The sequence below is a fragment of the Suncus etruscus genome, chromosome X (genome assembly GCF_024139225.1).
Source record: "Suncus etruscus isolate mSunEtr1 chromosome X, mSunEtr1.pri.cur, whole genome shotgun sequence".
Taxonomy (NCBI): domain Eukaryota; kingdom Metazoa; phylum Chordata; class Mammalia; order Eulipotyphla; family Soricidae; genus Suncus; species Suncus etruscus.
The window spans coordinates 107,253,707-107,278,915 of record NC_064868.1 but is presented as its reverse complement, the minus strand read 5'-3'; the positions used below and the strand labels follow the sequence as shown (position 1 = coordinate 107,278,915).

General features: G+C 34.1%; 1 non-coding gene across 1 annotated transcript; it reads right to left on the bottom strand.

The window, feature by feature from the left end:
- Nucleotides 1-24,628: 24,628 nt before the first annotated feature.
- Nucleotides 24,629-24,730, bottom strand: LOC125999606 (U6 spliceosomal RNA). The gene has a single exon (XR_007492126.1). It is a non-coding gene; the product is annotated as a U6 spliceosomal RNA (small nuclear RNA).
- Between the last annotated feature and the right edge of the window lie 479 nt (nucleotides 24,731-25,209).

Here is a 25,209-nt window from a genome sequence, read left to right as displayed (position 1 = left end):
CCACAATTGCCCAATTTACCCAATTTAACATAGAGCTAAGTTAATGACAATTATTTTCCTTCTGAAACTGAATAAGTTATCACTAAAGGACCTGGAATAATGCCATGAGTCTTTTTCCTTTGAAAAATAGCATATTTTAAAATTCAAATATTTCATGCCATGGAAACATGCCCAGCTGTACAAAGGCTCCAAAATAAAACACAGTTGAAAAGTTTCATCTGAAGATTCTACCTATTTGTATTTGCTTTAGTACAGATAGGTAAGAGGAAATATATTTTATATCAGTGTCTCACGACCTGAATTTAAGTAGCATAACAATACATTCATGACAATAAAATATTCTCAATTCCTCCCATTTTTGAGGGGTAGGGGTGGAGTCTTTTCCAAAATACAGTTGTCATGGATTTATCTAATGAAATTTAATTAGTTGAACAATTCAATTATGCCAGTTTTCTCTTACCCTTCTAACTAATCCAAATACAGCATGTAATTTTCACTTTTATAAACATTGCATAATGTTTTGTTAAATTTATTTTCCTTGTATGTACTATAAATGTGACAAATAGTATCAGCACTGAAAATATATTGATATTTATCAAATGAGTGTGACTTTTTGTAGGTGTTTTTGTTAAGTCTCAAAAAGCATCTGAATATCTGAGCTCATTAATCATTTTGGTTATTAAGATACTTCCTCTTTTATTGTTGCATGTTTTCATGTTTTAATTTTTACTAGTGTTAATTTATGTAAAATTAATTTTTTGGATACAATGGGATTGATAGTGAATTAAAATTATAGTCTGATTTGGGACTGGAGAGATAATACAATGGGAAGGGTATTTACCTTGCACTCAGCAGACTGGGTTCAATGACTGGCATTCCATATGGTCCCCCAGCACCACCAGTAGTAATTCTGAGAGGGAACCAGAAATAACTCCTGGAATGACCCAAAAAACATACAAAAATATCTAAATAAGTTATTACTTGGGCTTATTTTTTAAAAAAGCCTTTTACTATTTTTGATTTCTTGTCTTGGGGGGGTGGAGACCATATCCAGAAGCACTAAGGAGTTAGTACTTGCTCTTTGCTCAGAAAAAACTCCTGGTAGGCTCAGGGAATTATATGGATGTTGGGGATCTAACCTGGGTAGGCCGCATGCAAGGCAAGTACCTTACCCAGTGTGCAATCATTCTGCCTCCTAGACTTTTACAATTGATTAAATTAAGAAAAGCATATTTTTGAAAAAATATAGTCTGTAAATGAACATTAGTTGTAGCAATAAAGTTCAGTTTTAACTGTAACAAATCATGCACATTTTTATTTCTAATGATCTATTTCACCTTTTAAGAATATTACAGTGTGCTCTATGGAATATTAATCTTATAGTATATCAGTGGATGGTTAAGGTGAAATTCATAAACTATTCAATGAACCTGTGGCAGATAAGAATCTATCAAAATAGATATTAACATTTTCAAACATATATTTCCCAACAGTAATTATGAATTATGTACAATTACCTTGTAATTTCAACCATTTAATTTCTTATCTTGTTAAAGGATTTTGCAATAAAAGGAAAGAAGTGTTGGAAAACACACAAAAATTTATGTAGAAAACTGGTAGTAAATTCCTTTCCATAAATTATTTCTCTAATTTTCAACAATCTAAATTTACCAATCAAAAGCACAGAGGGGTATAATAAATCAGGGAATAAAATGAAGTCTTGTACTTCATACCAGAGACTCCAAACTTCAAAGAAAAGTACAGACTCAAAGTAAAAACTCTTAAAACAGTAATAAAAGCAAAATCTGGTTAAAAATAAAAGAAAAATTAGGGCAGATATATTTATGCCAAATAAAATAGATTTATAACTAAAAAGAGTTACAGGCCCAGCCAGGTGTTATGAGTTCAAAAATCAGTAAGAAAAGAATATTGAATAACCACCAATAAATATACATTCAATGAGGGGGTAACAACATTTACAAAACAACTATTAATATATCTGAAGGGAGGCATCAACAGCAAAATAATAGTAGTAGCAAACTTCAACAATCCACTTTCACCATTGACAGAAAATTGAGACAAAAACCAATAAATAAGAAAACAACCAATTTCAGTGAGAAGTAGGAAGAACTGGGATAGTTAAAGGACCCTCTTTACTCAAAATTCTTATTTACTAAATTCTTATTACTGGTTCTTCATTAAGAGGACCATATGTGGTGCTGGAGATGAAACCCAGGTCAACCCTGTACAAACTCTACTCCCTATATTATAGACCCAGAAACTAACCTGATTTTAATGCAATTATAAATGGTGGTGGAGAAAAGTGAACAATCTGGTGGTGGGTGAACTGTTGGACACTGAAATCATACCAGTAATAATATTATACATCATAGTGTTTATTTCAAATTTAAAAACAGAGTTTTTAAGACTACTCTAAATAAGTGGTCCTCAAACTTTTTAAACAAGGCATTTGTTCACTGTCCATCAGACCATTTGAGAGCCAGTCTATAATAAAAACAAAAACTATGAACAAATTCCTATAAACACTGCATATATCTTATTTTGAAGTTAAGAAACAAAATGGCAACAAATACAATATGTGGCCTGCCTGCCTTGTTTTGAGAACCACTGCTCTAGATGGAGAAATATTCTTATAAAAACCTCAACCCAGAAACAACAGATACACCTTCTATTCAAATTATTTGGAAATGCAACTGATGTATGGACAGTAGCAACAGATCTCTGTATTCATATTCCCAGGTTAGTATTCCAGAAAATTTTATAGAATATTTTCAAGATGCTCAGACTCAGAGTAGAAAATAGAAAACTTTATCGGAAAAAACATGAGATTAGAAAAGAAACTCACCATGCATAGAGAAAGTTAGTATAGGACTAAGTTAAGGCTGGCTCAACTTGTGTTTTTTATTTGTTGATACTGTGTCTTTGTATTACCTGGCAATTGACATGAATTTTATAGAGAATGCAAAAATCTTACAGACTGGTCTGGCTGGTTTACGCCTTTTGAGTTGTCTAGTTGCTTAGGTATTTTATATTATCTCTTACTCTCAGGCAAGCCTATACTCTGGGGCAGAATTTTCGACCTTGGGAAGCTAGTAGGAAGGGACCATGAATTTGAAGGAATATTTCAACTGTGGTAGTGACAGCTAAAATGGAGCTGCTCACAACAGATGGCAAGAGGAAACTGAGGCTTCCTATTTTGTTTCATCTTAAAAAGAAGAAACCCAACTGAAATTAGGAAATGGGGCATCAAACAGATCAGGCTACTTCCTGTTGACTTTTGGGGCATTGAGTAAGAGCTTAAGGCAGTTAAGTTGTCCTAAGAAGAGCATTGTCTAAAGTTCTGCACTACCATGCCTCAATTGTTTATATCTGTGTTTCCATATCAATCACCATCTGTGTTTAATGGCCTTAAAACTAGAGGAAATAAGTCTGACAAGAAAGTTGTAATGGAAGGTCCTGTAAGGAAAATCAGTCAGCAACTGGCAGGGGAAAACTGAAGTTTCTTTCTTCTTCCACAAATAAATCTAATTCCATAGGAACCTGAACAATGTAATTCAATTGGGTGCCTAAGAACAGAGTTGAAATTTTTTAAAGAGTCTTGTATTTTAATTTTGGATGCCACCTTGTAATGTAAGAATTTTATTGGTAAAGAAGATAGAAATAGGTTAAAGAAAGATAGGCAACAAACAGTTTAACCTTACCATTATTTTCTCATTATCAGACTACATTTGCTAGTTCACCTTAAAGTTGTATAAAACTTAGTAAGAAGACACCTAGGTTTTTATCTAAAGAGTCCTTATTCAGTCTAAGTGGAATATCACTTAACGTTAATTTTCTAATCTATAAACTAGTAATAATTAAAATCACTTGACCTTTAGCTGAATATTGTGATAATTATATGGAAATGTAGATGCCAAAATGTCTAAGTTGAACAAAGAAAACTTCTGACTGCCAGAGAATTTTATTCTTTTTTTGGGAGGGGCACACCTGGCAGCACTCAGGGGTTACTCCTGGCTCTATGCTCAGAAATCGCCCCTGGCAGGCACAGGGGACCATATGGGATGCCGGGATTTGAACCACCGTCCTTCTGCATGAAAGGCAAACACCCCACCTCCATGCTATCTCTCTGGCCCCAGAGAATTTTATTCTTAAAAATGTTCTATAAAATTAACAATATCTCATATTTTAAAAATCAAAATAAATTACAGGAAAGGACAGTAGGACTCTAAAACCTAGCTGTAGAATTGAGCTAGAGGAAAAACCCAATGTAGTTTACCATTGTTAAAGTGTGATTCAAAATGAATGATAAACCTGGGAGTAAAATTTCACACACACATACACACACAAACACTCAGATTAAATATTGCAGTAATGGTGTTCTTCATCTCATAACATTAATATTCAAAATTACTGGTAAAATAAGGTAAATGCAGTGTGGCAAGTAATATGACATAATAAAATTACCCTAAAAGAGTAAAATGCATTATTTACTTTAGCCTGTGGCAATAGTTTTTAAAAAAAGGCATTGTTTGGGAGGGAGAGCACAGTATTCCTTTCCTTCTGCATGGGACAGTTACAGGTCTGGAGCAATAGGTGTTCCTTTCTTTTTTAATATCTTTATTTAAACACCATGATTACAAATATGTTTGTAGCTTGGTTTCAGTCTTTCTTTGACTGAAAAACATCCAAGCAGTCTAGGAAGAGCAAATTGTTTTCTTTTGAGGGAGATAACAGACAATGCCTTCACTTGAATGAAAGGGATGACAACCTGGAGAGGGAAATAATGAGGATTCTTGATTTGATAAGTCAATCCATTCCTCTCAGAGTAAATTATCTCCTTATAGAGGTTTGATGATATTCAGTTCTTGGAGTGCCAGCTATAAATTAAGGTGATTGATGTAGAAATATTTTGGGTAGGTTAAATGAGTGGAGCAAATGAATGGAAAAGGTCGTTTTGAGTTACTATCCCTTGATCCAACATAACCTCCACCCACCTTGTAGGCTAGTTTGTCTTTATTGAGTTTTGTGGGCAAAATATGTATTCTCAAAAACTTATAAAGACTCTCCTATGCAAGACTCATATTTTCTACACTTTTCATCACCTCTCCTAAGTGCAATGAAATTTAGCATAATGTTATATGGATATAACGCCTATAGATATAAAGAGAACATGCTGCTTTATTAATATTGAAGCATCAGAACTTAAATACATGTATGTATTTATTAATAAAGGTTACAGAAAAACATTTAAAAGAACTGTTGAATTTTTATTTTTAGCCAGGAAAATGATATTTGGTGATTTTATTTTTTAACATCTCCTAAGATACATTTTATAAAAATAAGTTTGTGATAGATCTGTGGTTAAGGAAAACTACTCTGCACTAATACTGATTACCTAAACAAAAACTTATTTTTTCCTTACTGTTGAATCTTCCCATACACACATTTTACAGAGAAAATCCAAAACTTCTTTTCAAAATTTTACCACTTTCTGCTTCCACAAAGTCTCAGGCTTCCTAGACAACGTCACTATATCCTGGAACCCCAGGGAAAATAGCAAACACAGTGATGCATAATTTAAAGATCAACATTGTTGAAAATGTACAACTGTTCTGATCATCCCTTGAGAAAGTGAGAAGGAGCTTTTCTCAGGGTTCACTGCAATCCATTTGTTTATAAAACCACAGCCCAAGCATACTCATTCTGACAGTTTGTTTGAAGTTTATGCATCTCTTGACGCAAATATATAATTTGTGCCACCATTGATGGGAATTACAGACTTCCAAAGAGAGTGAAGAGACCCCCAAGAATTGTGTAATGTTGACTCAAGAGAGTACATTGCAATATAAATGTTAGCACAGTTATGTTCTGTCTCCATCTGTTTCCTACCCTGATTTTTTTCAGGTATATCATTTATATAACTTGTGCATCTGTACTCATGTATTGGGGAAGCTTTCTCTAAAGTTGATGCTTCTATCATATCTCTTTAACTGAGAACACAGCAGGTTTCGACTTTATTATATTGTCGGGTTATTTTAAAACTCTGTTTTCTCATCATTTCTACAACTGACAGTGGAGAACACAGGAAGCTCATAAAAAGCAATCAGCATAAAATTTCTGATTTTCTCCCCTACCCCTACTGAAATTGATTATTTGCACATAAACTACATAGCAGGCACTTAGGAGTTACTGAACACTTACTCTGTGCCATGCAAATTTTTGTATTTATGTAAATTTCTTTTTCATTTCATTTCTCAAAATGACATGAAGTAAGTATAATTATAATATTACCATTATCCTCACTACATTTCACAGATGAGGAAAAAATAAAGCACAAAGTTTCATTCCTCATAATTAATGACTAGGCTTCAAACTAAGCAATCTCTATTTTGAGTCAGAGTTCTTCATCAATGTGGTATGAATCTTTCTCAGAAGACTGTTAAAGTAAAAATATAATGTGCTTTTGAATCAGGCTGGAATGCCTTACATCACTTCTGAGCAGTGAGATCTTGGAAAAGTTACCTAACCTCTGAGTTTCAGTTTCCTCATCTGTAAGATGAGGATAAAAATTATATAGTGTAGTCACAGTTTTTTTGCCACATGCAAGGCAAGTGTCTTACCCACTGTATATTGCTCTGGCCTCTCCTTTATGCATGTCTTTTTTATATAATATCTTTATTTAAACACCATGATTACAAACATGTTTGTAGTTGGGTTTCAGTCATAAAAAGTACATCCCTTCCACCCTTCACCAATGCAATTTTCCCACCACTAATGCTCCCATCGCCGTCCTCTTCCCCTAACCCCTGCCTGTCTTAAGACAGGCATTCTATTTCTCTTACTCACCACCATTGTCATGATAGTTGTTAGTATAGTTAATTCTCTTTTTTTTCGGTTTTTCATGGTTGATTATGGTTTTATCTGTGGTTTGCTGTATATATATAATATATATTATGTAATATACAATACTTTATTCTTCAAAATTACAAACATGTAATAACAAAAATTCTTCAAAATTACAAACATATTTGCAGTTGGGCCTCAGACACAAAAAGAACAGCCCCCTTCATCTATGCAACATTTCCACTACCATTGCCCCCATCTCCTATCTCTCCCACCCTCTGCTTGTACTCGAGACAGGTATTGTACTTCTCTCACTCATTACTATTGTTATGATAGTTTTAGTGTAGTTATTTATAGTGTAGCAACATAATAATGTAGTCCCATTAAATCTATGTATAAGGTTGGAGATACACTACAGAAGAGAGTTGCCTTGGCTAGGGTTAACAATGATTTGATCCCTTGAAGCCACATATGTTCCTCCAAGCCCTGCTAGGACACAGAATCAGGATGAATACATTTAGATCTGCTCCTCAGATAAATTAAGTTTGTGCATACAGCCTAGTAGGTAACTTGAACAACATACTACCTCAATAATCTCTATAAATTATGCTATTTTAGGTAATTCTTTTATCAAAAATTCTAAAAGTATATACAAACTCCACGCCTCTACAAAATAGCAATAATTAAACTCAAATATAGCTGTTAAGGAGGCAGGCAAGGGTGTTGGAAGGAAACCTGGGGATACTGGTGGAGGTGTTGCAGGCAGATAGTGTTGCAGGTGGGTCTGATAATGCATATTAAGGAAAAACTAAGTCCAAAATTATTCTAAGTCATTAAGGCCTCTGAAACAATAGACCCATCTCAGGAGACTGGAAAATCATTGAGATGCAGAATTCCAGAGAGAAGAGGTTGGACCTCCTAATGATGAGGCTTTGCTGTGTGGGAGGCATAAGGAGATGAGGAGCCATTGTTGGAGGGAAGTGGACACTGTTAAAGGAATCACTGTTGAAACATTGTAGTCTGATTGTAATCATGAATAATTTTGTCATTTCAGGGTGATTAAATAAAAAAAAACTGAAATGGAAGGACCATGCTAAGAATACCATAAGGACAAAATCAGCTCCAAGCTTTCCAGCAACTCCTAGTGAAAGACTTGAGGGTAAGTATGAAGGAGTTGGAAAAAATGTATGATAGAGGGAAAATTGTCTTTTTGATCCATATCTGCCTGAAATATGTACTTTCTTAATTTAGGTTGCATTTCTTTATTTAAGGGAAACACCCTGTGCACGTATTTTGCATATGTCCCATATAAACTAATGCATTTGAATTAAAGATTTGCATAGTGTATACAATAGCTAAGATCTGAAAATAAAATTATGGCTAAAGAAAATGTTGTGTGGGGGCCAGAGCAATAACTTAACTGGTAGGGTATAACCTTACACAAGATTAACTCAGTTTTGATCCCTTGGCATCCCTTATGGTTCTCCGAACCTGCCAGGAGTAATTTCTGAGCACAGAGCCAGGAGTATACCCTGATCACTGTCAGTTGTCCCGTCCATGTGGTGTGTACATACAATACATACATACATAAATATAATGCAACACTAACTTAGGAGAAAAATACAAAATCCTGCTCTTTGCAGCTACAATTTGAATGGAACTAGTGGATATCATGCTAAGCTCAACTGAGTCAAAGAAAGTTGAGTGAACACTTGATGACCTCAGATATATGTGCTATCTAGAGGAAATGACAGTGGAGAATAAAACAAAGCCTTTGTCTCTGACAAGAGAATGAAGATTTCTAAAAGGCCAGGAGGTGAATATGGAAATGGATGGTATTTACTAGAAGCAACTTCAGATTAAATATCTTTGGCACTTGAATGAGGATAGAGGTGGAGCAATTTTGTATATCAAAAGCAAAAATAGAAACACCATTGCAAAAAAAGCATTTATAATATTTATATTACAATATATGCTTCCAATATTTAGCAGGTTGGCAGGGCAAGTCACCTGCCCTACTAAAGCCTTGATAGCTTGCACACATCGATACATCCAATAAATGCTGCCATTACAAATGGCACAGCTTTACCATTTCCCCTAAATCTTCTCAGAGACACCTAACTGCTCAAAACCTCCAGGTTTTGTGGCTGACATTGCCAGGGACTGTTTGCAGCCATAGTGGACACCTCCTCTCATATGTCACAAGTTCTGGCAATCATGACCATGAATAGTTGCTGCCATCATATGAACTCATTAGCACAGCTCCACAGTTCTGGACAATGTGGCTGCAGGCAACACCTCTATAATTTTCTTTCTTTGGTTTTTTTTGGGGGCCACACTCATTTGATGCTCAGGGGTTACTCCTGGCTATGTGCTCAGAAATCACCCCTGACTTGGGGGGACCATATGGGAAGCCTGGGGATCTAACCACAGTCTGTCCTAGGTTAGCACTTGCAAGGCTTGCTAGGGCCATCTCTCTGGCCCCAACACCTCTATAATTTTTATACTGACATCCCAATAGGAATATACTAAATTAGATTTGATATTATTATATAAGCCACAAAAGATCAACAAACAACAATACATCAATTTAATAAACTTTCAGACAGTGACATAATAAGCCCATTCAGGATATGAAAATTTTCACAAATTTCCTCTTAAATTGTATTTTTTTTACAATTTCATTACTATTTAGTTATACCAAAAAAGATGAAGTCAATTATTCAGACCTCGCAAAGGGCAGACTTGGAGGAGGTCAAAAAACTGGGGCCAATGGTGGAAGAAATGTTACACTGGTGATAGGATTGGTGTAGGAACATTAAATGCCAGAAATTATTGTATTATGAGCAAGCCTATAATGGAGTGTGTTTAAAAAAAGAAGTTCATTATTAGAAAGTAAATAACTTTTCAGAAATAAATGGATAAACCATTAAAATAAAATTATTTTAAAATTAAATATAAACATCTAGACTTTTAAAAAAAGCTAGATTCAGAGGTGAGACTGCATGCAGTTATTATCACTAACTTCAATGTTCATGTATCAACATGTTATACAGTGTTAGGGTTATAGTATTAGAATTTGCTACCAATCTTAATTTCCTATAAGAATACAAGTAATTAAAGAGAAGTTTCATGATTTTTGGTTGTCTTATTTTGGGGGGAGGCACACACCTGGCAGTACACAAGCCTTACTCCTAGCTCTGTGCTCAGGAATCACTCGGAATGGTGCTTAAAATTATATGGTGCCAAGTATAGAAAAAGTTTCTGTCACATACAAAGAAAGCATGTTACCCTGTGTACTATCTCTCCAGCTCCCATTACTTTTTATTAGCTGAAGAAAACTCACTGATTTTCTTTTTTACATAAACCAAAGTCAGTATTACTAATGAAACTCAAGGGTTACTTATGGAAGAAAAGTCGGTACTCTGGCCAGTAGTGTGATTCTCAGAGGTGTAGAGAGGCATGCCATATTGGGCGATTGAACTCAGGTTCTCATTCTGGGGACTAGTAAATAGGTCTGAAGCAGGAGCACTGTAAGAATTAAAAACTTCAGGCAGATTTAAGAGTGAAAAGCATGAAGTTAGAGGCCACACAGCCTCATGAGCTGAAAGCTCTCACTGTCTTTAAGTATAGTATTTTTTCTTTAGATTAAGTAACACAGAAAGAAGGGAAACATACTAGACATTATGTATGAAAATCTCTCCATGCTAGGCTTTCCTATATCAAAAGGTTGCATGTCAAAAGGACAGCTGTAGGAGTCCAGGCTGCTTATGACAAAGCTCCTGGAATTGAAGCAAATGTGTCTTGGAACAGCTTCCCTGGAGTGAAGTCAGCCTGGCATTTATAGATTAGACTGACCTCGAGATAGCAGCCAGGCTATGCTTTGCACAGACATTCTTATCTGGCTGCCCCTTGTACAAGCGTCCATATCACTTTTTCATCTTCTTGCAGCAGACAAACTTCTGTGGTTTTGTTCCTATTCTTCTATGACCTTCCTGAGTAACATCCCTTTTGATAAATCACATAGATCTCTTCACATAGACCAGGCAAGTAGAAGATAAAAAATCAGAAGCAGCACTAATAAAATTGCTATTGACTATCAGTCAGTAGTTTGGGATATTGACCATCAGTCAATAGTTCAAAATATTGACCTTCAGTCAGTAGTGAGTGGGTCTCAGATGCCATGCACCAACTACCCTCTACTGCTAGTACAAGCAGGTAATGAACAAAAATCTCTGGAATGTGCTCTTCTGGGAGAGGTGGCAAATGAAAGAAAGAATACAGGATTTCCCACCAACAGCATGTTCCCTAATTGTGCCAGTTGTTCCAGTAATTAATAATTCAACATCCTTAAATCATCTGTTCTACCTCTCTCTTCAGACTATCTTCTTTCTCTTGAGCCCTGTTCTCTACAAATTGAGCTCTCTCTCTTTCTCACTCTCTGGTCCAAGGAATATCTTTCAAGAATTATATTCTACTTTATTTTGTAATTCTCTTAGTGCATATAAATAACTGATTTCTGTTTTCTTCTATAATACACAGGTTTAAGCTATAACTGTAGTTTTAAAATTTGAGTTTTAATAAAACGCATTTCCTTATATGTAGGAATATCTATAGTTTTTAGAGAATCTTAAATCTTTCAAAGAATGTTTTAAAACTCAAGATTAAAATTAGGACTTTAAGTCTAAACATTTTTAAAATACCAAAATATTTAAGTGACTAAGTGTACCAACATATTTGGAACAGGACCTAACACCTTATAAAAGATTATTATTATTATTATTTATCTAAAAAGGTAATTTCTGCACTAGCTCTTAAAACAATTATTTTACATTTTAATTAAAGGAAAGAGGAAGGAGACATTCTTAAAAACACAGCACAAGGCCCAAACAGATCAATGTGTGGAGAATCTAAATGCCATCTACTGAATGTCCAGACTATTTCGGGACAAGTCTATTGGGAAATATCAGAATAGATAGATAATTAGTTAGATAGATAGATAGATAGATAGATAGATAGATAGATAGATAGATAGATAGATAGATAGATAGGTAGGTAGGTAGGTAGATAGGTAGATAGGTAGATAGATAGATAGGTAGATAGATAGATAGATAGATAGATATTGTTTATAGATCAGAGCAGGCCTATTTGCAGCAGGTTGCTAGGTACTCAAGATTTCTAGATTCAATTAGCTTAGTGATAGTTTATCTTGCAGTCTACTGCTATAATAGCACATGTTTACTTTCTAAGTAGGATATAAAAACTTCATTTTCTATCTCACATATTTATTGGATCCTGTCTGCTGTGCCACAAATAACTGCCATAAACCCTCTAAGGCAGAAGATTGCCTTTTTCCCATATGTACACATAAATGAGGAAAAAATAATTGTTCCATGTTTAGCTTTATATGTAATATGGACTATAGTAATTTGTTTAATATTCTCAAATTTTAAGGTCAAATATATTTATAAGAACTATCTTTGATCTTTGTGTAATATTTGTAAGGTTGAAAATAAGTGCTATCGCTAAATACAGTGTTCTATCTCCTTTATGAATTTCAGTGTAAGCATCAAATTTCAAGATCATTTATATATTATCAAAAAGAAAAAATATAATGTTCACATTTTGCAATGAAAGCATGAATGTACAACCAGTCACAAATTAAAATATGTACTCTTGGATTTACTGATTGTAAATAATAATATCATTAAACCAACTATGTCAAAAGTGTCCTATTTGCTTCACCAACTTTATATTGGGTGTATAAATTACCTAATGGAATTTTAGCCTCCAAGGCTTCACTATCAATTTGATTAGATAACATATTTAAGCATTGGAATTGCCATTAAGGATAGTAAATTCTCAATTACTAGGTGGCTGAATAGAGTTATTCCAGTGCTACAGAAATTCAGAAAAGTGAATGATTATTTAAACTAGGTATAGTTAAGGAACATTCAATGTATTTCTCATAATAATAAATGTTAATTTCTCTGATTGTATTGGTAAATGATATTGGTACTTATTATCCAAACTAAGAAGAAGACATGCAGTAATAAAAATTTAGGGTCTCCTAAACTCTGAAACCTAGTTCCTAAAGATTTTATATTTTAGAAAAACAGAATGTTGAAATCATGAAAGAACTTGAACTTGAGATATGTATTCCAAATTATTTACTGCTATGATCTGAATTTTCTCCTTGTGTCCCAAGAAAGTTGTATGTTTAAGTACTAATACCCAGTAAACTACAGAATATGACTGCATTGGTACTAAAGTTCTAAAAAGGTACTTGAGCTAATATGATGCCTTTATGATAGATCTTAAACCACTGTGATTAGTGCTTTCAATAAAAGAAAATATTAGTGCTGAAACTGTTATAGGTGTAAAATAATGAAAAGGCCATGGTGGCCATCTCCAAATTAAGACTAGAAAGCTCAACAGAAACAACCCTGTTGACATCTTGCTCTGAGACTGCTAGCCTCAGAACCATTAGAAAATATATTTCTGTTTTTTAAGCCTTTTATTTTTTATAGAAGCCATAGAAAAACAATACAGTAAAACACCAGATATTATTTAGCTCACATTTTTACTAGACGAATTCTTTTGTGCTATGTTGGCTCAATTAACCTTGATTGGCCTCACTTATATATCTGCAGTTGCTAATCAGATAAAAGCTGCGGGATCCAGAAAGGCCTCACTTATTTATCTGGAGGGTGACAGTTTTTTGTGAGTGATACCAATTTATCTATCCAATATCCATGTTATTTTGCAGATACAAACCTGAGCTTCTTTACATGGTGCCAAGAATTGTAACAAAGAACACTGCAATATTTTTCTTGAAGTTTTAATTTTTAATTTATTTTTGAGACATTTAAAAGAGTGTTGATGGATTAATGTTTTAGGGGCACAAAGTTACCACACTGTGTCCACCACTAAAGTATCAACATATCATTATCAAAATACATTGAATCCTTTCAGCTCACAATATTGCTCTTTAGTAACTTGAATTCTATTGTCAGAGTCAAAATATCTGGTTTTGTGGGTTTCTTAGCTTTACTCATGTATGTCTCACATACTAGTGAAATCACCCATTGTTTTGCATAGGTTGATACCCTCAAATGACATCCACAAAGTTGTAAAAGATTAAATTTCAAGGTTGTCTATATAGAATGGAAATTCTAGCAATGTTAATTCTTCCAGATCATGAGCATGCAATGCTCCATTTATTTGTATGATCTTCTATTCATTATAACTATAACCTCTAGTTTCCAATGAATAAGATGTGAGGTAGAAAAGAAGATTTTGGCTTTTCTGATAAAGAGCCCTGTATATAAAACCCAGTTCTTCCAAGTACTCATTTAATCCTGCTGTTTCTTTATTCATTTTCTGCCTGATTGATTTATCTTTGATGAGAATGGGCAGTTAGACCCTCACAACTATTATGTTGTTGTCTCTCTTCAGGCTGATTAGCACATTCTTTATGTATTTTGATGTTCCTTGAGCACATATGTTAATGAGTTTTAAGTATGCTTGATCTAGCTATATTTTAATCAACATAAAATATCTTCCATACTGTTATTTTAGTTTAAATCATTTGCCTGCTATAAGTATCAACTTTTTAAAAAAATATAATGATATCATTTTTGTTATTTTTTAAAATTTTTACCTTGCACATATATCTGTCTTTGTAGTGCAAGTAGTTGTTTAGAAAGAAAAGTTAATTCTTTGATCCCTCTGATGAAATGTTAAATATATATATTTATTTATATTATATATATGGTCATTGTGAAATAACAAAGCTGCATGATTGGGTTTCAGGCATGTAACATTTGTAACATTTCAACATTAATCCCTTCACCAGTGTCCACTTCTCTTCACCAATACTCCCACCCACCCACTGTTTGCTTCCCACCCTCCACTCCTTTTCATTTTTTAGGGTTTTTTTAGTTTTTATGTAATAGTTTGCAATTTGATAGGGTTTAATACATATTTTTACCAACTTTCAACATCTCATCCTCCTGATTGAACATTTCACTCCACCAAAGTCCTTGCCCATCCCTTTCTATCTCCCAGCTAGATATGAGGCATGTTTTTTGTTGTTTATTTTGTTTGTTTGCTTTGTTTTTTGAAAAACAGCCTGTGACACTCGGTGTTTACTTTTGGCTATGAGCTCAGAAATTGCTCCTGGCTTGGGGGACCATATGGGACACTAGGGAATGAACCTAAGTCCGTCGGGGTCAGCTGCATGCAAGGCAAATACCCTACCACTGTGCTATCGCTCTGGTTCCAACCGCAGACCAGTTCTAATGTTTTTGGTTCCACTGTCTTGGATAATTTGTGACACCATCATTATGTAATTTTATATTCCACATGTGAGAGATATCATACTGTGTGTGTGTCTCTTTTCGACTGACTAATTTCACACATCATGTTACTCTCCAGATACCTACATGTAGCAGCAAATTTCAGACTTTATCTTTTTATATGGAGGAGTAATTGTAATTCACAATGTAATTCACAATGGCCTCAATAAAAATTTCCAGTTCTGGCCATTGTGAATTACAAGTCACAGTTGTATTAAGGCATATAATGACAGTGAATTAGGGCCATTCCCACCACTAGTGTTGACCACTTTCCACCATATTTTTCAGCATGTATTCTATACCTCCACTCTTAGAACCTTTGTCTACCAGTATAACAGGCTCATATTGTGTTTAGCTTGTTATAGCTTGGGTGTCTTGATTTTATTGTCATTGACTTTGGATTGAGTATTTAGTTCTGACCTTTTTTCCCTTTTTTTTCACTCATTGTATCTGAGACTACTTAGTTCCTGGGTCCTATTCACTTTCATTTTTCTTTTCTCAATTTGTAGGAAGACATAAAAATATAATGAAAAACAAAATGATTCATGTTCTAAGGTTATATGAAAAAAGGCCCCTATCTAGAAGGTATAAATAAAATAAAATTTAAAAGAGCATATATGTGGCAAGTGTTTTGCTTTGTTTTGCAGTAAATTTTGTAAAAATTAGAAGGGAAATTCCCTTGCCCAAGTAGATATAGGATGTCTCTACCCATGAAGCATACTGTCAGAAGACCAACTACAGACTCTAGGCATATTAGTTTTCCAACCCTGAGGTCTTTATTTATGGTCCCGGGAAAAGTTCTACCATGTTGCAGTTGTAGTAGTCAGTCTTCTGTTATTAGCAATCTTGGCTTTTGCAAAGATCTTAGAACAAGGTTGGGGTGTCAAGGAGCATCTTCTGATTTCCTCTCACCAATAGATAGCTAGATAGGGCAACTTGCCCTTAGATCAAGTTGTAGCTGTTTTCTCATCACCAGAGTGTCATATGAACCTATTCTGGAGCAAGTTATTGCCAGAGCAGCATTAGGGACTCCCTCTGGGGGAGTTTTATTTCTGATGCTAGTTCAAAAAGCTGTGCCAGTTCTAAGGTTGGGCTCCGGGGTTTGGGGTGGGACCATTGATGTCTGATCTATTGAGGCTTATTTCAAGTCCTTATGACAAATGTTCAGGGTGGAAGGCACCCCTATATGAGGTATTATCTTTTTGATGAGTTGTTGGATTATATTTGCTAGTATTTGTTGTAAATATTTGCACTAGCTTTCATTATGTTTTAAGTATTTATTTGGTCCCATATTAGGTGCATACCTTTCTGGAGAGTGATTTTTTCCTGATGTATGTTATGTTTTGGTCATCAAGAAATGACATTTTCTGTTTATTATAACCTCTTTAAACCTGAAGTCATTTCATCCATATGTCATATGGTTACCAACTCCTTTTGGGAGGAGTATGCTGAAGAAATGTCTGGCTATCTTTTACTTTGAATTTGTTTTTGCCTTGACTGTTCCAATGTGTTTCATACAGACAGAAGAGTATTTGGTTAAATTTTCTAATCCATCATGCCATTCTGCATCCCTCAATTGGTACATTTAGCCTATTGAAAGTGAGAGATTTTATTGTTATGAAGTTTTGTATCATATTTCTGCATCGTGTTTGTAGGCTTCATCTTGTCTTAAAGTAGCCACTTTAGTTCTTCTTATAAAGATGGTTTAGAGTCTAAAAAGTTCAAGTGAAAGTCTTGTGATTAAAGTATTCTTGGATAGGTTTTCATTTCTTTGAATTCTTTTTTCTTTTCCTTTTTTTTTTAGTATTCCCACCACTGTCATCAGGCAGGAGAGTTCCTTCAATAAATCTTCTGTAACTTTTAAGTATACTATATTGTATGTAATTTCCATCATTGACTGTCTATATTCAGTGTTTTATCTCTATTATTTTCATCATTCTACTAAGTCTGTGTCTTAGATAATTTTATTTTGATCTATTTTAGCTTATATTTTAAGCCACTTTGATGTAGGTCCATGTTTTGGAACTTGGGATGTTCCCTGTAAGTTCATTCGAAAGTTTCCTTGTAAGCTGTTTGGTTACTCTTAGATATTTTTCCATCATCTGTTGTTGTTCAGAGGAGTTACACACACCCTCTTCAGGCTCACTGATTCTATTTTTAGCAGGTGTGGCCCTATTGATGAAGCTTCTAGTGATTGTTTTTCATTTCACCAACGAAGTTTTTTGTTCTGATGACTGTTTGTAATTTTCTGTTACCGTATTCTCTTGTTTTGTAATGGCCATATTTTCCATTGTTTCTTTGAGCTCATTAAACATCCTAAACATTTTAGCTCTTAAATTCTTTTCAGAGAAATTTTGTAAGTAGCTGCTCCCTAGTGAGTCCTCAGGACTACAATCTTTGCCCACTGTTTATGTTTTGTCTTGCTTTGCCACAGTTCCTTTTGTAGTCTGGAAATGGATCTCTTTTACTGCAGTCACAGTGACCTTCTTATTGCCAGGGACATCTCAGGAAAGCTCTACTGATGATGGGAGATTATCATTCTGCTGCACTAACAACTGTTGATTAAAAATCATGGTATTATGATGAGACTTATAACTTTGGGGCAAAGTCACAAATCTCCCACTGGCAATGGAGATCATAAACTGAACACAACTTGGTGGCCTGCCTAGGTGTAGGTTTTATATGAATTTTGAGTACAGTTATAATAGTCTTTTTCCCCTTATTGTTATCTCATTATGTATCCTTGCCATTTATTTAATGCATTTATGTAGTGACTATGTTCATTTATTTGCCATATCTTGTTTATTTTTTCTAAGTATTTATGCTTTGGTGTTACTAGACAGTTTATACCTAGGTTTCTTAGGTTACATCAGAACTTAAATGAAAGCAAGTATATCTTAATTCCTTTCTATAAAGGTCTTAATTTTATCCTGTCCTTTCATATATTAAAGCTGTTTTTTAATTTCTTGCTATTTGCAAGTGAGATTTCTTATCTTAGTAGTTAGTAGTTCTTGCTTAGTATTTAGCATATCTTGTTAAACTGCCTAAGATTTCAGTAAATTTCATTTGACAAGTAATGAAATTTGGAAGTTAAGAAATTATTTAGCTATTGCATAAGCAGATGATTAAGAACCAATTTTGAAGCAGAATGAGGTGACTATAAAGAGAAAGCACTATGAAATGATAATTCAGAGGTTAAAACATATGTGTCCCTGGAATACCAATATACTTACTAATTGGCAGAAGAAACTTCCATACACTAAGCAACTGACTACACTTTACATTTATTGGTTAACAATCAGGGATAATGTAATTTTAAAAAGTTTCAAGAAAGATGTGTGAGACTCTGCATGTGTGTGTGTAAAAAAAACCCAGCATGGGTAGTGTTTTGGAGGCCCAAAATACCTGAGCAAAACTTTGGATCAACTTGAATAAAAGACCCAGAGATTTAAATTTGATCCTGTATTGGTGAAAGATAACCAAACATTCAAAAGGTAAATTACTTTTGGAAAATATACACGTAGAATATTCATTCTCTTGATTTCTATAAAATTTCATTAAAAATAAAAACAAAATTTTAATTTACTTTAATTTAACCTATAACACTTGATACCAGGCATTGTTTTGCAGCTGTGTCTGGCATGCCTATATATATTTGCTAACTGATAATGTCCGGGGCTGGAGAAATAGTATAGAAGGTAGGGCACCTATTCTACATGAGGCTGACCTGGGTTCTATCTTCAGCATCCCTGTGCTCCCCCAAGTACCGTCAGGAGTAATTCCTGAGTGCAAGAACAGTAGTAACTCCTAAGCATTGCTTTGTGACTCCAAAATTGAAGAATCAATTTAATTAAATAACTAATAACAAAGCTGTGCTGGCTAAGATTGTTGTCAATGCATTCAGTACTAGTTTGAACCATCATATGAGAGGTTATTCGTTCAATAACTGCTATGAGCCAGAGAATGTTAGTTTCTTGATCACTCATACAGTATCAATAAATTGAGAAAGTTTGGGCTTACAGTCACATAAGATTAACCTCTAGTTCTATCTCAGCTATTTACTAGGGAAGACAATTCAACTTGATTATGAACTTGTTATGTTTCAGACTTTTTCTAGTAAAAGTGGAGAAGAGATATCTTATAAGCCTTTTAATTTTAATTAATAGGAAATCATATATCAAAACTTTAGCATGATTTTTCTGGTTAAAATATCATTCATAAATGCAAAAGTTTGATAGAGTGGACAATATTCCCTCCTTATCCCTAACAATTTCTATTCCATGGTTTAAAATTATGTGACTGCTCATACTAGTAATAACTGCAGGAATCAAGATCAAGTACTCAGGGATAATGTTAACTCACATTTTGTATTTGTTCATTTCTACAGCAAAAGGGCAGTGTTAATAGTTTTTTGGGAGTAGGTTTGTTCTCCAAAAATGCAGTTTTTAGAAATCTTTTCAAAGACAATTCAGTCTATGTCCTTGACACAGTTAATGAGATATGCTAATATAAGATCAATAGGTCTGCTATGAATCTTGATAGGAAAACATCTTCTTGGCTTACTTTCTTTACTTTATAGGAAAGAAGTCAGGGTTTGAATACAATGAGGTATTATGAAGTATAAGACACATCCTTGAAGAAAACAATTTAAAATAACTAATTGTTTCTCAAGTCAAGCTTGAGCAATAGTGATTAAATTATACAAAGCAAAGAAGGAAGAATCCTGGAGTCCCAGTGAATAAAACCTAAAGTATATAGAAAAGTTTAAATACCACAAAAGCAGATAATTGAGTGTAGTTGAAAGGTACATACTTAATTTGATTAACCCATTTTTGAATTGAATGCAAAGAAGACCTGTCTTTAATCATAGCATTGGCCTCAGAAGTAATCTCATACTTTGAGTATATATAAAAAAGAGAGATTTTGCTTTTGTTATATGTATCCATCTCTCTATCTTCCTCTCTCATTGCCCCCCAATACACATACATAATACTATTTCTGACTTTGGAGAACATTACCAATACAGCTTTCACTAATATTTTATACTCACATACAGATATATGGATATAAAATACATATCTTTCAGGGACACTCCCTACAGTGTTCAGAGCTTACTCTTGCTAATGTACTCAGGGATTACTCCTGGCCTCAAAAACCATATGGAGCACAAGAAATTGAACATACATATTCTGCATTTAAGGCATGCAATATAGTTATGGTTCTTTATTTTTTGCCTTTTTTTTTTTTTTTTTGGTTTTTGGGCCACACTCAGCAGCACTCAGGTATTACTCCTGGCTCTGCACTCAGAAATTGCTCCTGGCTTGGAGATCATATGGGATGCTGGGAATCGAACCCAGGTCCGTCCTGGGTCCACTGCGTGCAAGGCAAACACCCCACCTCTATGAATCTCTCCAGCCCCAGAAATATTTACTTTTGTGTATTATTCTCTCTGGATGACTTTTAAACATTTTTATCAATTTACTTGAGACATAGAGTTAAAGAGTTTTTGATGGTTGAGCTTCCATCATATTATATTATATTATATTTTAACACACATCACTTCACCAGTATTATTTCCTGTCACCAATTTCCCCAGTTTGCACTCCACCCTAACCTACCTCTATGGAAAACAGTTTGCTTCTCTTTTTCACTTCCTTTATTTTAAGGCACTGGTTTGCAATACAATTACTGGTGCAAATCATTTTACCCCAGAACAGCAGCCAGTTTATATTCACAGTGATCATTTCCAACTATTATTGTCATAGTGATCCATTCTCTGCCAGAACTGCACTTCCCCTCTCTTGTGACAAGCTTCCAACCATACAAAAGTACTGGTCTCTATGTCTATTGTCTTTGGCAATATTTCCATACTATATTATTTTTTATTTATATCCCATAGAGTTTAGTCATTTTATATCTGTTATTCTTCCTCTAACTCATTTCATTCAGCATGACATGCACCATATCCATCTGTATAAGAAAATTTGATTACTTCATTGTTCTTAATAGCTTTTGGTAGTCCATTGTGTGGATCCAGTAGTTTCATTATCCTCTGATCTGTTCTTTGGCAAATAAGGTTGTTTCCAGTTTCTGGCTATTGTGAATAGTGCTGCACTGAATATAGGAATGCAGAGGGCTTTTCTGCATTTATTTTTATCCCTCGGTTATATTCCTAGGAGTGGTGTTGTTGGGTTATATGGAAGCTCAATTTCTAGAAGGCTGCACCAGTTGACATTCACACACGTAGTAAAAGGGGGCTCTTACTTTCTGTATCCACACAACATTGTTTTTGTTCTTTTTTGAAGGGTATTAGACTCTAAGGTGTGAGATAGTACCTCGTTCTTGTTTTGATTTTCCATTCCTAATGATTTATGATGTGTAGAAATTTTTTCATCTCTCTGTTGGTAATTTGTATTTCTTCTTTAAAGAAATTTCTCTTCACCATGTCTGCATTTTTGGATGGGACTGAATTTTTTCTTATTAAGATCTATCAGTGCTTTGTAAATCTTAGATATGAATCCCTTATTAGATTGGTATTGTGTGATTAATTTCTTCCATTCTGTGGGTCATCTTTGCATCTTGGTCATTATTTCCTTTGAGGTACATATTTAATTTAATGCAGTACCTGATTATCTTCTACTTGCTTGATTCCTAGGTTTTAATACTTTTTTGAGATATTGAAGTCACCCAAATGTGCTTAGGGTTTATTTCTGTATCAAACCTCAGTAATCACTCCTGGTTGGCTAAGAGAATAATATTGGATGTCACGGATTGAACCTCGGTTAGCTGTGTGTAAGGAAATGCTCTAACCTCTGAACTATCACTTCAGCTCTGGTGATTCATTCTTTAATATGGCTTTAGATTCAATGTCATGGAGAGTTATTCCTACATTTTTGTTTCTTATGGTTTTATTTCAGATACCAATGTTTTAATCCAGTTTTTAAATTTATTTAAAGAAAATGCATCAAATAGTTAAAATAATTGATCATAATATATTTGTTTTCAGATAAGTAAATGCTGTTATTGGAAGAAATAGAAAAAAATAAAAAAGGAAGAGAAGACAGTTTTAAAAAGAAAGTAAAAAGAAAAAACACAGTAGCAAGCACATTTGTAAAAATTGTTGGTAGGAGGCCACCAATATATAATATTATATTAGATATTATTAATATTATATATTATTATATCCAATAATTTCATTAATACAATGGTAGAAGGATTAGTAAACTCTTTTTGTTAGCTGTCCATTCTGATATGCTGATGTGTTCATATAGAGATGAAAGAATCATATAAATGACGTTGTTCAGAGACTCAAAGCATTATTAGTGATAGTACAAATTTTAGGGACATGGACTCAATTTCTAAGCTTCCTGGAAGAAAGATGATATGAATGAGGGTACCAACATATGCTCCAGAAAGTTGAGGTGATATCAGCCCCAAAAACAGCATACCTAAAGTTTGGTAAAATAAGTGTCTCTGAAGGGAATTATAGAGGGGTAATGATGAAGGGCCATTGGGAAAATAGTGATTCTGGGTCATAGAGTAAGTAGACATGGCATAATCAGGGTAGGGGCTTGGCCTACCTTCTTCCTCAGAGATGGCCAGCTTTCTCCCATATGGATGGTTTACCCATGATATTTCCTGGTTTAGTTTACATCTCAGTTTACATTTGAGAAAAGATTGAGTCTATAGAACTGATCTGGTTTGAACATGAGTATTGCATTTGTGGGAATGGTTACAGCTGCCAGACTTCCTGAAAGAAGGAAGAAATCAGGACAGGGTGCTCACACTCACTCCAGAAAGCTCTGGTGATATCAGTCCAAAAACTGTTGTACCTGACAAGTTTGATCAGAATTGTAGAGGATTAATGATGAGGCAGGGCCATCAGAGAAAGGGTGTTTGTGGTTGGTAGAAGCAGCAGGCATAGCTTTGGCAAGGCAAAAGCTTGGCCCACCCTCTCCTACCAAGATAGCCAGCTTTCTGCTGCATGGGTCAGTGTGCCCCTGATCTTTCATGGCTTAATTTACATCTAGTTCAAGAAATGAGTGTGTATATGGAGCTATATGTACATATACATATGTACATATATATAGTATATGGACCTCCTTTTTGTGATTTGGTTTATTATGACTCTTGCAAGTGATTTTTCTATATTCTTTATTGTTTCAAAGAACTAACTCTTGGTTTCTTTGATCTTTTGAATTATTGGGGGGAATTCCAGTTCATTAATTTCTACTCTAAGCTTTATTTTTCCTTCTTGCATCCTGCTTTATGCTCAATTTGTTGGTCTTTTTTCCATTTTCTTAAGTAGTGCAGTTAAATTGTTTTTGTGGCCCTTCCTTCCTGAATAATTCTTATATAGATGAGAACTTTGTTCTTAAAACTGATATTACTGAGAACTCCTATCCTCATTTGTTTCCAGAAATCCTTTAATGTTCTCTTTTATTTCATCTATTGACCCACTGGTTGTATAGTAATGAACTATTTAGTTTCCAGGTATATTCATTATTTCTCCATTTCCATTTGTGATTTACATAGTTTCATTTGTAGAATTGTCTGAGAAGATAGTTGGTATTTCTATCTCCTTGAATTTGTGTAGGAATGTTTTGTGTCCTAGCATGTAGTTTATCTGAAGAATGTTTCCTGTAAACTAGAAAATAATGTTTATTTGGCTTTATTAAGATGAAATGCCCTATGTACACTTACTAAGCCCCTCTCTTCCTTAATTTCTTTCAACAACACAAGTATTTCTTTACTGAGTTTTACTCTCATTGATCTATTTAGAAGTATCAGAGTAGTGTTGAAATATTCTACTAATGTTTTGATATCAATATCTTCCTTCAAGTCTATTAGCAATTTAATATTACACTGCTTTCTTATTACATGCATATATGTTTATGAGTGTGAATTCTTCATGGTGACCATGTCGCTTGAGCATTAAGAAATAACCACAGTCTCTCCATAACATTTTGAGCCTGAACCTGATGTTTATAGATAATAGTATGGTTACCCCAGCCTTTTGGAGTACATTGCTTGTTTGAATAATTGTCTTTCAACCCTTGACTTTGAGCCTGTGTTTGTGCTGACTTTTCAAGTATGTTTATGGCAAAAAGTATAATGTTGGGTCCAAGTTTTAAATCAATCTCTTGGTGTTTTTAGTTCATTAACATTGTTACTGCCATAGAGTTTTGTGTCATTTTTTTCTATAAAATTTTGGTGTGGTTATGAGACTCATCTGGTCTTCAGTTCTTGTAAAGGTGGTTTTGAGGCTATGAAGCTCCTTAAACTATTATTTATTTATAAAGCAGTGTATTGTTCCTTAAAAGCTCAGTGCATGTCTGGCAGGATAAAGGATTTTTGATGAGGCATTCATTTTATTGATATTTTTTACTGTATCCTAGTACTGCAAAAATATTGAACACTTCATGATTTGCTAGTTATCCTTGCACAAGAGCCAAGCTAATATCCTCTGCATTGTTCCAGCTTGAATAGCGCTGAATTGAGTACATTCCATTGTAAGAAATATATACGTGTTTTACTCAAAGTATACTTTAGAATTTGTCCTTATATTAATGAATTAAGTCTACCTATACTTATTATAAATACGTTAGTTGTGCAGTTTTTCATTTTTTTTCTAAATTTTTTTCTTACATTCTTCCATTGTCCTTTATATATACTGAGGTTCTGATTCCAATTATTGTTTTAATAGTATCTATGTTTCTGCTTTTTCATATTAATATTCTTTATTACAATAATATTCATTACTATTATTTTAAATATATGGTGCCTCTGTTTTAATAAATTTTTGTGGTATGTTTTATTCATTATTTCTCAGCATCTACTTATTTTTGTTTTGCTTTTGTCTCCACAGACGCATTATCTCTTCTGTATGGTTGTTTGTATTGGTAAAGAGCCAAACTCCAAATCGATTAGTTTGTATCCCATCTGTTGCATTAAATGGTAGAAGAAAGGCCCCATGTGATACTGT